The sequence below is a fragment of the Coenobita brevimanus genome, chromosome 59 (assembly GCF_032717465.1).
Source record: "Coenobita brevimanus isolate Jiangsu-jjx chromosome 59, ASM3271746v2, whole genome shotgun sequence".
Taxonomy (NCBI): domain Eukaryota; kingdom Metazoa; phylum Arthropoda; class Malacostraca; order Decapoda; family Coenobitidae; genus Coenobita; species Coenobita brevimanus.
In genome coordinates this window covers 12,247,030-12,263,542 of record NC_137012.1, presented here as the reverse complement: position 1 = coordinate 12,263,542, position 16,513 = coordinate 12,247,030, and the positions used below count along the sequence as shown (strand labels likewise).

The 16,513-nt window shown below is 42.7% G+C and overlaps 1 pseudogene; it reads left to right on the top strand.

Moving 5' to 3' along the window:
* Positions 1-9,661: 9,661 nt before the first annotated feature.
* LOC145402907 (uncharacterized) lies at positions 9,662-10,555 on the top strand (annotated as a pseudogene).
* Positions 10,556-16,513: the final 5,958 nt, after the last annotated feature.

Here is a 16,513-nt window from a genome sequence, read left to right as displayed (position 1 = left end):
TAGCAGGAGTTGGTGTTGACCTATTTTGTGGGTAATAGGCCTTGATTCAGGCTCATGGAGTAGTCGCTCATTATGCACCTGGTTGTACCAGCAGTATCCCATGATCCTGCATCAATTCGCTGCTTCAAGTCACTTCTTGGTGTCCATGTCCCATAGTCATAGAGTATGTCAGGGAGTATCAGTGCCTTGAAAATGCAAATTTTCGTTCTTCTACATACATAATGACAGTGCCAAATACCCGAATTAAGTGAATCCATAATCCCGTAGGCCAGGCCAATACAGTGAGAGATCTCAGTGTCAGCTCTACCGTTATTATGGACCACACTACCAAGATAAGTGAATCTTTCCAAGATTTCTACTGTATATCCTCACCACATGCTTGGACAGACTGAACTGCTTCATCCAACAAGCCACCAAATGCCTGGAGTTGGTCTTAGCCCAAGAGACCTTTAATCTCAGTGGCTTCACATTCTCATGAAATTCCTCTTGGGTACTCAGTAGTGTCTCCAGCAACTCCACATCATCAGCAAAGTCAAGGTTGGTAACCCTGAAATTGCCAATTGCAACCCCACAGTGACTTCAACTCACAGCCAGGTCCAGTACCCAATTTATACATGTGTTGAAAAGAGTGGGGACAAGGACACATCCCTGTCTTACACCAGAACTTGCTGGGAAGAAGTCGGATGTTCCCCTCACACATTTGACAGCACTCTCATTGTTTGGGTACAAGCCAACAGTCAGCCAGATGCCGGGGTCCCACGGAGTCGCAGGAGCTCCTCTCGTACCTCCCGATTTACTGAGTCAAACATCTTCTTGAGATCCATATAGGCTGCTAGCAGACCTTTTAAAAACTCAAGACAATGTTCCACAATAACTCAAAGAGCTAGGATACTGTCAACAGTAGACTTATTGGACGTGAATCCAGACTGCTCAGGCCTCTGAAACTTTAACAAATGGTCCCGGATAAACATCAGGAGAATGTGAGCACGAACCTTGCCCAGCACACTGAGCACTGTAATACCACGATAGTTATTACAGTCACACTGGTTTCCTTTTCCTCTCCAGATAGGGGTGGACAAACCCTCCGTCCACTCATGAGGAATGATACCGGTGTGCCAATCGGCTTCTATGACTGCATATAACCTCCTGATCATGGGTTCACCCCAGTTTTGATCAGTTCTGCTGGAATGGCACAAACGCCAGCTGCTCTACCACTTTTCAACCTAGTCACTGCCTTCTTGATTTCATCTAGAGAAGGCACAGCTTCGTCAATGGTTGTACACTAGCCGATGGAAGCTCTCTGCCGGGAGGTTCAGCAATTTACAGCTATTCAAAGCCCAACGAGCTTTATACTCACTTGCCCCCGACACGAGCCGTCCATCTGCTGTACAAACATAGTTAACCTGAGAGGTGGGTCTGGAGTAGACCTTCAGGGCTTGGTAGACCGGTTGAAGGTCATTTGCATAAAAACGGCTTTCCATCTCCTCAACCATTTTCATAACATACCTATGAGCAGGAGACAGAGAGAAGAAAACAGGAAAAGAAACACGGATCAACTCAAAGAAGCCATCAGAAAAGAAAAAATTGAAACAGGTCCAAAGTAAAATACCTGTAGTACTAGGAAAGCAATAGATTATGTCGCTGAAAGATAAAAACGATGAAGTCATTAAATGAGGAGATAAGATGGTGAAGAGCATTGAAAAATTTTACAAAGAGCTGTATGCATCAAAGACAATAGTATCAATGGTTAACTTTTCAGTTGACACAAGTGAAATACCTGACAAAAGACCAGACGAAGTGAACATTTAAAAGTATGAAAAGAAAGTAGGCTCCAGGATAAGATGGAATAGTAGCAGATTTACCGTAGGATACAGGAGTAGAGGCACAGAACTGGCTTGCCCACTTATTTACTCATTGTTTAAAGAGAACAAAATTCCGAAAACATGCCTCCCCTACAAGTGAGAAGGAGTGTTGCCTCCCTAGCATTATTTTACAGATACTTTTATGGTAAATGCTCAGACGCAATTGCATCCATTGTGCCTCTTCTCCTCGCCTTCCCCCGTGCTACACGGGCGTCTGGTAGCACTCATAACCTGACTGTGACATAGCCATGTTGTACAACTTCTGCCTAACAGAATTCCTTTACTCTCTGAACTGCTTCTCTTTAGAATACGTTTCCCCAGATTAGTATCCTCACAAGTTTCAACCTACACTAGCTCAAGTCCAACTTTATATATATATATATATATATATATATATATATATATATATATATATATATATATATATATATATATATATATATATATTAATGAATAGAAGACACCAATGATCTGGTGTAGTGAATTTAAAAATTCAATCTCTTTGTCCATCCTCTGTTGAGTGAGAGAGAGAGAGAGAGAGAGAGAGAGAGAGAGAGAGAGAGAGAGAGAATAGATCCTCTCTCCCTTAACATACTAAGCATTAACTTTTTTTAATATGATTTTTTTTTTCTTAAAATGTTGTCCTTACTTCTATGATTTTATTGAGCTCAAGACAGGCCTTTCGAATAACTGGGTCCAATTAAAGATGACTGTTGTTAACACCATTGCTAAATGGGATTTTGTTCTTACGATATATACAACAGTCTGTCAACAGCAAGAACTGACTGAAAACATTCATCTTATTGAAAGAGCTGGAATTAGACTGTACTAGACAAATACTCAACATTTAAGCCATGAAATCACAATACATGTAAATCAGTCTGTATCTTTAACATTCGATGATAAACATCCCCCCCCCCAACACACGCGCATACACACACACACACACACACACACACACACACACACACACACACACACACACACACACACACACACACACACACACACACACACACACACACACACACACACACTGTATTCCTTCTCGTCTAACCTATCTATCAATCAATCTATTCCTAAACGCCTTACTCCCGTAAGGGGTAGCCCCTCTGTGATCCATTCGGAACGATGACTTCTCCCGCACTATACTCGTGTGATCTGTAGACAATACTATTCATCTTAGGAAAAGCTTTTAGTAGTTCAGTATATCTTTCATTAAACCGTTCAGTGCGTGTGTCTTTCCCAACATTAATATGATCGTCAGGTGGGATGAAGTGTAAAACTGAATGGATTAAGGACAAAGGCAGGCTTAGGAAAATACTGTACGTTTAGGTTGTGTAATAATATATGTAAGTCAGTTCGTCTCCTTGTATGAAGTGACAGACATTTTAACATGCTGCTCATTAACCCTTTCAGGACGATGACGTCTTGCTCTCAGTACACATTTCATTCAGTTCAGGAGAGTTTACTGCAGTGGCCAAATGATCATAGCTTTCATTAACCCGTGCAGTACCAGGGTCTCTTCTTCACTGAATATTATACTCTGTTAAGCAAAAGAAATTAAATGAAAAAGATCCCTTCGTATTGGTAAAATCTGATTATGAAAACGTCTTGAACAGATAAAGTTTTGAAATCACGATGCAATATAATAACTCACTCCATATCCTCGTATCTAGTAACAGAGGTTGTCTCCCTTCCCCCTCACTACATTGCCCCTGGTGTAATCTGCCACTGGCCAGCCCACATCATCCATCACACTGTCAGCCTGTCACTATAATCTCTCACATCACAAATTACCCCCGCTCGGCTTTCACCTCGTAGGACGATAAATTAGGTTTACTTACATGCATCAGTGGTGGTGCGGAATGGTGGGGGATGGTCATGTGGAAGTATGGAGAACGATACAATGATAATTACCCATAGTACAAGGGTGTCAGGTAATCCAGAAGGACGCCTACGTGCGGTGACACCGTTCTTCAACTACTCTATCCCCCGAACGGGGAAAAGGGCAGGGTCACCCGTATTCTACCGGGTTCAAATTCAGATGAGCCTGGGGTCACAGCAACAACTACGATCACGTATTGTACATCTTGCTTTTGCTGCAACCACTCTATTTTATATAGCTTATTGAGGAGATTTCGAAATGAAAGGGTTGAAAACCCTTCTTTATACATTATTTTAACGCTATGTTTCTCTCTCTCTCTCTCTCTCTCTCTCTCTCCCCCTCATGAAACAAGAGCTATACTCAGAATACGGAAGACTTCTCTCTGTAGCAGTAGTAGTTGTAGTTGTTGTTGTTACCCCAACTTCATCTGAATGGGAACCCAGTAGACTGCAGGCTGATGCTGCACCCTTCCGGTAGTCCACCATCCTCCTTTCAGGGGATAGGGAGGGAGGTGAGGGGCGTTTGTATAACCATGCACTGGAGTCTGTCAGTGCTACCACGCGAAGACACCCCTCTCCAATAACCCTCTCATTGCAAAAGGGCCTATTGAAGGTACAGCAGTGAAATGGGCGAGAGGAGAGAGGGTAGATAACGAACCAAGTGGAGAAAGGGGATGTAAAAATATTTGCAATAGTGTGAGCTGTATCGGACTGAAGCTCTGCGTGCCATTGATTTCCAGACGCCTAATGTCGGAGTTCACCTAGGGTGGCCTAGATAAAGGGTGTCATCGTGCCCAACGTACATGAACCTTGAGCAAGCCCATCTGTCACGAATAACTTCGAGGAGGGAGGGAGACGTCTTTGCCGGGCAACACCAATATAACCGGTCTACGCCACTACCTCTTTCACGAGTGTCAGTCTGCTTCTTCCCTGTCCCCCAGAAGAATGATACTGGGCAGCATTAGAAGCACAACTTTAGATGAACCTTGGTCAACAGCCACAACCACTCGCCTCCACCCCTTCCCACCAATCCAAATTGTGCTTCTTCACATACTTTTTCCACTAATCCCTGCAGTCCTGGGAAGTCCTTGCGAAGTTGAATGAAATCATGTGGTGTTAGCCTGAGTTAGCTATGACTAGAGTCATCGTATTCAAGAGGTTAATGATGATTGCTTCTTAACCATTCACCAAGAGAGGTCCTTCTTCAGCTGAATTAAATATTTTGTTGGAAGGTGGAATGGAATATATGAAAAGGGATCATCATATTGTAGGGTTTGATGATGATGATGATGATGATGAGAATGAGGATGAGGATGAGGACGCAAAAAGATGAGGGTAGCGAAAATTAGGAAGAAATGGAGTGCCTCATATTTCTTTCCCAGCTATCGTGCTTCCATCTCCTGTCTTGCTGCCTATAGTGTAGGCTACCCATACTATCTTTGGCATGGTGACCTGCTGGGTGGAGGATGATGATGATAATCATTTACTGACTCATTGTGCTACACACACACACACACACACACACACACACACAATGATGAGAAGAATATGCAGCTTTGTCGGTATATCTTCACCTGACTGAACAGGACCACTCTCACATCTTCAATACTTAGCCGTGGTTGCATAAAGTTCAATAAACTTTGATGGCGGAGGATAAGAGTCCTCTTAGTTAATTTTCAACCCGACCTAAAAGTCTGACTACATTTTGTCCTTAACCGAGTGGAAAGGGGTTGGTGATGTTTGTCAGGTAAGAATAAATGCACTGTGGTAACGTGGTGATGAGGGGGTTGGATGAGTAGAGGAGAGGGGGTTCAGTGACTCGGAAGGAAGGAGAAGCGAGTTACGAAGGAAGGAGTGGGGTGAAAGTTTTGTAAACAAAATGAGGGAAGACTTATTCAATGAGTGTGAGAGGAAAGTATTCAGTGAATGGAGTTAGTAAATAAAGTTGGGGTTTAGTGGAAGAAAAGGAGGTTAGTGAACGGAAGTAGGGGGTTCGTTAAGACGGGGGAATTCGGAAAGGTTGAGAGTCTCGAGACGGGTTAAAGAACACAGTGAAGTATGGGGACGAAAGTGACGTGTTCAGTGAGTGTCAGGGTGAGTGCAGCATGTGATGTGGGGAAACGGGTCGCTCAGGCCACTACTCAGATGCATAAGTGTTGCTTCCGCATGGTGCACTGAGAAGGGGCGGAGGGGTTACCGCAGAAAGGAGGTGGAGAGAAGAAACGGAAGACGAAGGAAGTTAGGGAAGAGAAAGAGAGGGGAAGAAGGAAGAGGAAGGAAGGGGAAAGAGTACAATGCAAAGTACACACTACAAAAAAAAAGGAAACAGCAGCAGACCTTTTGAGGGTTTTTTTTGTAAAGGCTAAGGTAGAAAGGAGGTGAAGAGAAGAAATGGAAGACGAAGCAAGAGAGGGAAGAGGAAGGGAAGGGAAGGGAAGGGAAGAAGGAAGAGGAGGGGAAAGGGAGAGGGAAAGAGTACAGTAAAAAACAGAGTACAAAGGAGAGGAAACAGCAGCAGAACTTTTGACTCTTTTGAGGCTGTTTTGCTTAAGAGGAAATTCTATCGTGTGTATCTAATTATGCCTCCGCTCACCCATGGTGGAGGAGGCATGAAGAGATTGATCTGTCCATCCGGGCGTGCATGGGTCCGTGTGTCCGTTCGTGTGTGCATGGGTCTGTGCGTCCGTTACATTATCGTGGGCGCGATATCTCCTGAACTCATCAATGGATTTCCAGCAAACCTTTGTCAGTGATGTAGTTTGAGGAGATAATGAACGGATTAGGTCAGGTAAGTCAAATGATCAAAGGTCAAGGTCATATGGAGTCGACTTAGTTTATCCTTGTGACCACGACATTTCCTGAACCTCACGACGGATTTCGATTCAGTATGAAGGGACGGTGAACTGATATGGTAACCAAGGTCAGTGTTAAAAAAGGTAATAAGGGTGTGGGCGGGATATCTCCTGAACCCCTCCACGGATTTCGATTCAGATCTTGTCAGTGCTACAGTATGAAGGGACGATAACCTGATTAAGTCAGTAAGGTCAAGGGGTCAAAGGTCAAGGTCATATGGGTGTGGCAGCAATATCACATAACCCCTCGACGGATAATGACCAAACTTTAAAAGTGATACAATGTGACGGTATGATGAACTGCTTTGATAAGCAAGGTCAATTGACCGAAGGTCAAGGTCACATGGAATCGAATTAGTTTATATTCAGTTTCATTTCAATTCACAATGAACCCTGTAATGGAGGTTCAATGGCGAGTCCGTGCGCAAGTCTTGGCGGAGGCATACCCAGCGACGCTTTGCGTCGACAACTCAGTGCCCGAGTTCTTGACGGTTCATTATAAGTCGAAGATAAGGAGACTAAACCAAGAAGGAGAGGAAAAAGAGAGGGAAAGAAGGGAAGCAAGTAAGGAAAAGGTCAAGGAACGGAGAAAGGATATGATGGAAGGCAAGGAATAGGGAAAAGAGAGGGAAGGATGAAGAGAATAAAGGGGAGAAAAAGGGGGAGCGCGAGAGGAAGGAGGGGAAGTATAGAAAGATGGAGTGAGGCGAGACGGGGAAGGGAACAGGGGGAAAGTGAGGGAAGGGGAGGAGAAAGGGGGGGAAGGGGAGGAGAAAGTGGGAAGGGGGGAGGAGGGAGGGATAGAAAGGAAGATATGGAGGAAAGAAGAAGAAGATGGAGAAAGGAAAGAAACTGGAACAGAGGGGGAGAGGGGTAAAGAAAGTGGTGATGCACCCTAACTGACGCGCGTATAATTCTTATAATGGCGATAAATCAGACAATGAAGGGTATGGACATGTTAATACTCTCCCTGGATTTGAGTTTGCAACCGAGTTTTCCTGCTAGCATTTTAGTCAAAGCAGTTGTTTATATATTTCGTTTTACCCATTTTAACGACACAAAACCACATTCACGTAAACACAACACCACATATCAGTACTCGAACTACTTCGAAAACTATACATAAAGCTATATGAGTATTTATACATAAACAGATCCAGAAAGACACGGTTACACATACCTCCATTCCACAACCACTCATGCCAAATATCATCACCCTTCCTTACTAACACTTCATTTACTATCATTAGTTTCCACCCATTTATGTTCATATCCCATTTGCATTCATGCATACGGGTATGTCACGCATTCATCGTTATCATTCATAATCCATACACACTCGTCTACAATCGTTCACAGCCACGCTTATTCATAGCTTCTACTCGCACATACTCTCATTCATATCTACGCTCTCTGCTACAGGTGAATGCCCCACAGTTTCATCTACGCTACAGTCCTATTTACACTATTATATTCCTGCCACATCCGTTGTCACACACACACACACACACACACACACACACACACACACACACACACTACCGATCGCTGGCAGATGCAGGAAACAGTTTAAAGATATGAATCACCATAAAAATCTTTATGATTTTCATAAGACCTACCGCCATGCCATCATACTCCCTGACATATACATATACGCCCTTTTTGACTGGGAGTTATAGCATGATTCAGTATGAACGATACGATACTAACGCCCATGTGGGGATATATTTAGGTGGGTGGAATCTTCTGCTGTACGTAAGTCTGATACAGGATCTGAGGGAACAAATTGTCTAGCCTGCCAGGAGTTCAACATAAAATAGTGCGTACTCTCAAGCCCGCATATCAACACAAGTAAAGAACAACACCCGCGCACACACACACACACACACACACACACACACACACACACACACACACACACACACACACACACACACACACACACACACACACACACACATGAACTTTACCAACACCATACCCTCCCCAGACATAAACAAACACCCAACTCCCCTACAAACCCCAACACGCATCTACAGAACATCTGGCACAGGACGCGTAATAACATCAAGGTTGGTGCCCTCCCGCTACCCACTCTCGCCACACACACACACACACACACACACACACACAAACATCAAGGTTGGTGCCCTCCCGCTACTCACTCTCGCCACACACACACACACACACACACACACACACACACACACACACACACACACACACACACACACACACACACACACACACACAATTACTGGGGGATGGGTAACCCTGTGTTCTGTCAGTGTCACCTCCGAACACCGCCTCCCTCTGCCGGTTTCTAATGCTGTCACCATTCTCTCATTCATTCTCCCCCCCCCCTCTCTCTCTCTCTCTCTCTCTCGTGCAGGTAAAGCTCAGATTATTCATACGATAAAACAAACAACAATCCTCCCCCCTATTCTATGACAGGCCATGCCTTATAAATTTATATTAACACGGTCGTTTGTTTGCACTTCTTATCTACCCATGTACCCGCCTTCATAATAATATCTGATGCATTAAATCCCCGGGTGACAGTGATGACAACGAGAGTGAATTATTATGAGTTGCGAACGTAGACATAGGGTAAGACGAACCCATGGGGTGAGATGGAACCTCCCCTCTAAAACCTAACAGAAAGGGTGAGGTTTAGTTATTTGTCTCTAGATGTCCTCCCCGTCACCAAACAGATGTGCCATTGTTGGCGGCATCCATGCCCAATTGCCTCTTTTTGTTCAATAGAGTATGTTGCCTTTTTTTTGTGTGGTGCTGATGTTATTTGCACATGGTAAGAAATAGGATTTTTCGTATTGAAATATTAGTTGTAATGACTTACTGTTTACGCTGGATATACTCATGTGTGTGTACATGAAAAATATGTGCCATAAATGGGTATACAGAATTTGGATGTTTTGGTAATTGTTTAGGAAATGAATTTTTTTTTGGGGGGTAAGACGGAATCCCACAGGTTCCGTCTTACCCCTCACACTAAATATTTCACAAACCCTTTACATTTTCTTCTCTCTTTCTCTATAGATGCCTCGGAAATATGTAATAAATCTTTCCAGGGACAATCATGTCACCACTGTCATTTTGCCACCACATTGTAGTCACCGAATTCAGCCATTGGATGTTTCCTTCATGAAGCCACTGAATGCCTACAATGTGAAGGCTGTTGAAACATTCCTGAGAAACACTCCCGGCAGGCAGGTGACCATCTACAAACTAAGTACATTGTTCGGAGAGGCCTATCTACAGGCTGGTATTCCAAGCACAGCCATCAATGGCTTTAGAAAAACCGGAATTTGTCCATTGAATTGCCAGGTTTTAGGTGAAACTGATTTTTTACCTGCCCACCTGACGGATATTCCATTAAATGGTGAAAAGGAAGAGGAAGATCTGGGTGACCCAGTTCCCCCACCATGACCACGGTGGATGAACCTGACCTGCAAGGAGCTGCCGAGCTAGAAAATCCAACTGTGGCGCCTGGGCCTGTAACACCGAAAGTGGCTCGGAGCTTGTTCAGGTCAGGTAGTTCATCCCAGGACATAATTCCCTTGCCAAAAGTGGCCAGCATTGTATGAAAGAAGGCACTCAGGCCACAAGGCCTAGCTCTTGTTTTGACAGGATCCACATACAAGACAGGGTTAGAGTCAGAAATTCATAAGAAAAAAGAAAAGAACTGGCTCTTGTGCAGAAGTGCCAAAAGGGAGAATGTAACAAGAAAGAAACTAGCAACTACAACACGAAAAAAAAAAAGACACAAAAGAAAAACGCAAAGCAAGCGAAGGCTGGGCCATCCTAGAATCATGACAGCAACAGTGAGGATGGAGATTCAACCATGTACTTGTGTTGCAATGGCACGTTTGGTAATTCTGTGCGAGGGGAAGGTTGGGTTTGTTGTGCCATATGCAAGGGATGGGCACATGAGAAATGTACAGGGATGGAGGACGATGAGGAAGAGGTTCTTGTGTCCGAGTTGTGTCAGTTAGGATGTGTTTCTTCATGATGAGGCTGAGGGGTAAGATGGACCCTGGGGTCCACCATACCCCGTGATTTTGTTTTTGGTACAATAAAAACTGATTTTGTAAAATCTCGCGTTTCTGTCATTTCCTTTAAGAACCGTTACCAGGGTGTTGACTTTAAATATAACACCCCAGAGCATCACCACAACCCTTGGAAACCATCCAGATTCAATAAATGTGGTTTCCACACTCCTTTTTGTGTTAAGTGGTTCGTCTTACCCCACCTTCCCCTACACATCAGCCAGGCAGTTGACGAGGGTTGTGTAAGAGAACGTGTTGCTGAAAATAAGTTTTTTTTTTTCTTTATTAATGGAATATGTGATTGTTATCGCCAGTGCGAATTTGTGTTGGGGGGGGGGATGAAATTTATGAGACATGTGGTGGGTGTGGTTTTAAGTGGATTATTTATGATAGTTTACGCTGAGGAGAGAGAGAGAGAGAGAGAGAGAGAGAGAGAGAGAGAGAGAGAGAGAGAGAGAGAGAGGACCCAAGGTATAAATCCAAAAAAATAGTGTTACGACAGGTGAATATGAGACGTGTCCGGTGAGATGGACAAGGCAAATGACATGCACAAGTAACAAATCAGAAACACAAGATAGAAAAGAATAATACTAAACGAATTTGACAAGTTAACAGATGAACAAAATATCGTTCATAGATTTTACTTCCGTGTAATACGACTAAACAAACTGACGTACTTCAGTAAAGTATCCCATGTGTATCTATGCGTTTATGTGCGTTTGTGTATGTTTTTGTTCTATTTGTCTGTGACTGTGTGTTTGTGTGTGTGTGTGCGTGTGTGTGTGGAGGGGTGTATTTATGCGTGTTCACCCTTGCGTGTACGTATTAAAGTGTAGCTATAAACAAATTCTCTATCATTATATCTTGGTAACACGGTATCCTCATAGGGCAATTGCTGGATAATAAAGTGTTTGCATTATCAGGTTGTCAGTGAATCTTGTTTGTAAATAAAGTTGATGCAGTTCATTAAATGGTGGTGGTCTGCAGAACCCGAATGTCCTCTCATTTAGTCCATCCCGGGTAATGCGTAAAGCATATATTTTACGAAGAGATGTACTACGTGGAACTAATGAAATAAATGGACCATTTAGTAAGCATGTACTGAACAGTAAAAGCATTGAGCGGCGAGAAGTGCTGCCGCTTAATAATGAAGCACCTAGGTAACCAAGAATTTGGACTATCAAACAAATGGGCGATTAAAAAAAAAGAAAAAAGATGATCCAAGTCCTTCCATAATCAAAGGAGGCCATATCATGGTACCGGTGAATGTCGCGCAGTTGTGTGTTGGGATGGAACTTCTGAGACCCTAATTGGGAATGAGTACATGATTTGCTTGATCCCTGTCAGTTATCCACACCGCTCGCACTCACACCCTCCTACACCCTCCACCCAGTTCGTTTCTGCTCTCTCTCTCTCTCTCTCTCTCTCTCTCTGTGAACGACGGAGAAGTGGATAGGCAAACAAGATATCTCAGTCAGTCTGGCACTGGTCTAACGTGCAAGGTAATCTCTGGAGTGGGTTCAACCTTCATTGCCTGCCACCGAGTTTGTTCGGTGGGCGCTCACAGACTACCGCCTCTCCAGAACAATCAATATTAATAACCTATACCATACCACTGTCTACTATTTTGTGTTTCTTTTCATCATCTGCGTTTCGTATCATTCCTTCCCTCCTAACCTACACTATATTTCTGTCTATTACAACTCCATTGTGCTTCACCGTCTGTGCCCTGTGTCTACACCTTACCACTGTCTACAACCTCTACCTCCTGCTCCACTGTCTGTGCTTGTATCTCTCCTAGTTTCCACCTAACCTACAGTACACTCTGCTGCTACCACTGTCATCTGTTTTGCCGTCTGAGCTTTGTATTTATCCCTCTTTCCTCCTAAACAGTCCATAAATTTTTCCCTGTAAGAAAAAGGAAGAGAAAAGGAAGGGGTTGGTAGGGAAAAATGGAAGGAAAAGGAGAGGGAAAGAGGGTGTCGTGTATCTCAGAAAGGCTTACACGGGAGGGGTACTGTGAGTGCGCAATAAAGAAGGACAGGGGGGAACAGAAACAATGTAATTATAGGGTATGAGTATATGAGCCAACACAGAATACGAGGGGAAAATCATAACAACGAGAGAGAGAGAGAGAGAGAGAGAGAGAGAGAGAGAGAGTCTGTATCCTTTAGATACATTTTTTTTTTTTTCATTATTGCATTTGATGGGAAAGAAGTACTGTACTCCTATAGATAAAGTATTAGTAGAAGCAGTTGTTGTAACTTCAGGTTCATCTGAATGTGAACCCATTAGACTGCTAACTGATGATCCCCTCCCCCCCTGCACTCCATCCTCCTCCTGTCAGAGGATAGGGAGGGAGTTGTTGGGAGTTTGTATAACCAGGTAACGGAGCCACCCAGGTATGTTACTGTCGTCGCGCGAAGGCACTCCTCTCCACCACCAAAGAAGTGTACGTAAAACAGGGACTTAAAGGATCAAAAGGAATAAATGACGAGAAACTGAAAATACAGAAAGGAGGAAGGAGACAGGACGATTAATTTGTCGAGGGTTAGAGAAAGGGAAAATAATTTTTTAGAGTGATTTTTTTGTTAAATCAAGCTGGATGGTAAAATGAACAATGAATGAGAGGAACTAATAGTAAAGGACAGAAGTAAAATTAAGAAAGAGCTGAAAGATATGAAGGAACGGAAGAATAAGTAGTGAGAAGAAGAGAGCAAATAGTACAAAGTAAAGTCTGAAAGTAGAAGGGGAGGAAGGAAAGATGAGGAAACAAAGGAGGGATGAGAAAGAACAACAAGAAATATAGGAATATAGAGTGAAATAGTGACACGGAGAATGGAAGGATAAGGTGGAGAGAAAGAATGGGTAAACAGAGGAAGTGGAGAGAAAAGAGAATGGGAGAAGTGACGGAGATATGAAGGAATGGAGAAAATAGCTGAAGGGAAGCGTAAAGTCGATGGGAAAGGAAGTAATATGTGGGAAAAAGAGAAGAGTGAGAAGGGAAACAAAGGCAAAGAGAAAGGGAGGGGAGAAGTGGAGGAAAGGAGAGAGACTAAAAAACAAAGTAGGTGGATGGGGAGATAAGAATATCACAAGGAAATTCCAGAAAAGAAGAGTGAAAACAAAGAAACATGGAAAGGGGAAGAATGGGACGAGGTGGAGAGTGAGAGAGAGAATAAAAAGAAAGGATGGAGGGAGGACTGAAAGACAGGAATGGGGCTCCGGTGACTCATTAACGGCTAAATAAGATCGCCTTTTGCTAGCTTGAATAAAATAATAGAGTCGTTCCCATCATGAGAGAGTTGATGGTAAGATAATTAACGTGAAATAAAATAGCTTGGCGTTAGTTGGAAAGAAATACCAGACGTGTATTACCATGAGTGGGTTGGAGAGAATAAACTATAAAAAAAAAAAAAATGATAAGGGAATGAATGAAAGGGGAGATGCGGTGAAAAAGGTAAATCGAGTGGAGAAAAAGAGAGAGAAAGGAAAGGAAAGGAAGATTGGGAAGGAGGAAACGGAAGAAAAAAATGACCTGAATGAGAAGAGGAGGGAGGGAGGATGGATAAAAATACTACAGTGAAAAGAGGGAAGGAAGATAGACGAAGGGGACAAGGAAAGGGAATGAACGGAGGAAAGGGAGGGAAGGGGAAGGAGGGACAGGAATGAAAGAATGGAACAGGGAAAGGTGGGCAGCAGAGAGAAAGAAATGAGCGAAAAAAAAAAAGAGAGAGAGAAGAGAAAGAGAGAGAGAAAAAAAAGCAAATGAATGGAGGAAACAAAAAGAGAAAATGATAGATAAGTTGATAGAGAGAGAGAGAGAGAGAGAGAGAGAGAGAGAGAGAGAGAGAGAGAGAGAGAGAGAGAGACAGACAGACAGACAGACAGACAGACAGGCAGAGAGAGAGAGAGAGAGAGAGAGAGAGAGAGAGACAGACAGACAGACAGACAGACAGGCAGAGAGAGAGAGAGAGAGAGAGAGAGACAGACAGACAGACAGACAGACAGGCAGAGAGAGAGAGAGAGAGAGAGAGACAGGCAGAGAGAGAGAGAGAGAGAGAGAGAGAGAGAGAGAGAGAGACAGACAGACAGGCAGAGAGAGAGAGAGAGAGAGAGAAAGGGGAGGAGGGGAAGTCACTGATATGGAAACTAATCCAAGTATCAGTATCAGAGGGGGGCAGGTCACCAAGGCCGTGGGACAGAGAGAAGGAGACTGAGAGAGAGTAGGATGAAAGCAGGCGTCAGAGAGGAATATATATTTTTTCTTTTTTATGAGTAATGGAAGGAGAGAGGGAGTAGAGAGGTTTATTAGCAAGGTTCGGGTACATGGTATTGACGGTAATATCTTAAAATAGTAAGAGTCCTGGCTGAAGGGGCGAAAGTAGTTGTAATAAATGGCGCTAGGTCAGACTGGGGATTAGTAACTAGCTGTGTATCTCTGGGAGCTGTACTCGGTCCCATTATATATATATATATATATATATATATATATATATATATATATATATATATATATATATATATATATATATACACACAGTATAAAAGTAGATGGATAGATAAATATGTAAGAATTAGACCTAAGAATCGCTAGCCATTTTAACAGAATTGCTGATGACATAAAATGCTATGTATCGTTAAATCAAGTGATGATTGTGTTACCCTAAGAAAGGACCTCGATATATTGCACAAATGGCAAAATAATTGGCAAATGGAATTTAGCGTTGACTAATGTAAAGTTCTTAACGTTAGCAAGACCATCGCAGATACTAGCTACAAATTACATAATAAAGATATTAAAAAATCGGAATGCGAGAGAGCTCTAGGAGTCATGGATGGCAAAGACCATAAACCAAGGCAACATTTTATTACTGCGAAAATTAAAGCAAATAGGGTCGTAGGATTTATTTCGCGAGGAGTGAGCAATAGGGCCGCTAAAGTACTATTGCAACTCTATGTAGCATTATTGAGGACAACATTTAGACCATTCCGTGCAATTAGGTATTCGTACTATGAACTGAATATAAATTCGTTAGAAAATGTACAGCTATAAGTAACAAAAATATATAATATTCGGAACCTTTCATATAAAGTCATAGTGAAAAGACTAAATATGCACTCACTAAAAAGGCATACAGGAAGGGAGACTTAACTGAGGTGTTTAAGTGGATGAGGGAATAAGTAAGGGAAATATTAGCAAGGTACTTAATGTGAACATACAGGATAGGACTCGACCTACTTCTTTCAAAACTGAAAAAATCCTTCTTAGTAGGAAGATATGTAGAACTTGGTTTGGCAATAGAGTAGTGGACAAAAGGAATAAGTTACCTGGTGGTGTAATTTCTCCCCCTTCAGTGACAGTTTCAAGCATCGGCTAAACAAGCATATGACAAGTAAGAGTTGGATATGAAATAACATTTCGTAAGAAATTCATTCATATTCATTATCAGGTTTCACTACAATAATCTCATTTTTCCTTTCGCACTTTCCACGTCAATTTCTCTATACTGAATGCTGTTCCTCTTCACTTTTTCCTGCTGGTTTAGGCTGGAGGGTTTGGAGGGCGAGAAAGAGCCTTCTCTGCTATCCTTCTATTAGTATAGTCACATATTCGTAAGAACTGTCTATCATGGGCCAAATGGCCTACAACAGTTATCCTCTCTTATGTTCTTATGTAACAAAGGGAAATGAAGAATATATCATCATAAACAGGGAAAGAGGGGGATGAAATCGTGAGAGGGAGAGAGAACCAAGTATGAGCAGCGTATGAATATCATGGAAGAATAGTCGAATCGATAATGCATACTAGTATACTGAAATGATATAACAAAATTATGGT